Genomic DNA, 611 nt, shown 5'->3' with positions numbered 1-611 from the left:
AGGGAGAGGAGTCGCTGGCATGGGGCTATAGGTGCAGCTTTAAGGGGGGGGAGGGCTCTGTCACCTCAGCAGAAGGTGTGGGGAGACCTGGGGGGGCAGCGGCGTGCGGGAGGGGGCGCGGTTCCAGACCGTACTCCCCAGTGACTGCCCAGTGGACAGCACACGGTTCGCCCTGTCCCGGTCCAAGCCCAAGGGGACTGACTTTGTAACTCAGAATGAGAAGACGTGTTCATCCCTGATGACGGGTGCAGGGCCCGGTACCCACACTCTGCCCTCAGCGTCAGTCACGGAAGCGTGAAGACCGGGGTTTCGGTGCGGCCACCACGGACGGGAGGGAAGCAGCAGTCTGTGTGGAGAGCGGAGCAGTTGTGTACAAAGTGGAGACACGACCAAGGACGTGACCTCTGCAATAAAAACGTGTCTGACGTAATAAAACAAAAGTTGTCTGTACACAGAATGGGCCCAACACCGGGTTCAGAGGCGGCAGAGCACTGGGCTCTGGGTGCGGGCGAGGGGTTTCCCGCTCGTTCTGATGTCTGCCTCCCGGCTGGAGAGACGCCCCGCCCAGCGCGGCCGGGAGCCTGGGCTGCCTGGGACCCCCGCCCACCTGC

The 611-nt window shown here is 63.3% G+C and overlaps 1 protein-coding gene across 6 annotated transcripts in view; it reads right to left on the bottom strand.

The window, feature by feature from the left end:
• CLN8 (ceroid-lipofuscinosis, neuronal 8) overlaps nt 1–611 on the bottom strand; it is a 22,458-nt gene that overhangs the window by 6,022 nt on the left and 15,825 nt on the right. Inside the window, exon 1 of one of the 6 annotated variants that reach the window (XM_005880662.2) lies at nt 266–383. The exons of 4 other annotated variants lie outside the window; for them this stretch is intronic. The gene's annotated coding sequence lies outside the window, so the exon portion shown is untranslated. Of the gene's footprint in view, nt 1–202; nt 384–611 lie in introns of those variants that run through there. One more of the 6 variants, XM_005880668.2, reaches the window with a different exon arrangement.

This window comes from Myotis brandtii, unplaced genomic scaffold (genome assembly GCF_000412655.1).
Source record: "Myotis brandtii unplaced genomic scaffold, ASM41265v1 scaffold646, whole genome shotgun sequence".
In the NCBI taxonomy this organism is placed as follows: domain Eukaryota; kingdom Metazoa; phylum Chordata; class Mammalia; order Chiroptera; family Vespertilionidae; genus Myotis; species Myotis brandtii.
This window is presented reverse-complemented; position numbering and strand designations above follow the sequence as displayed.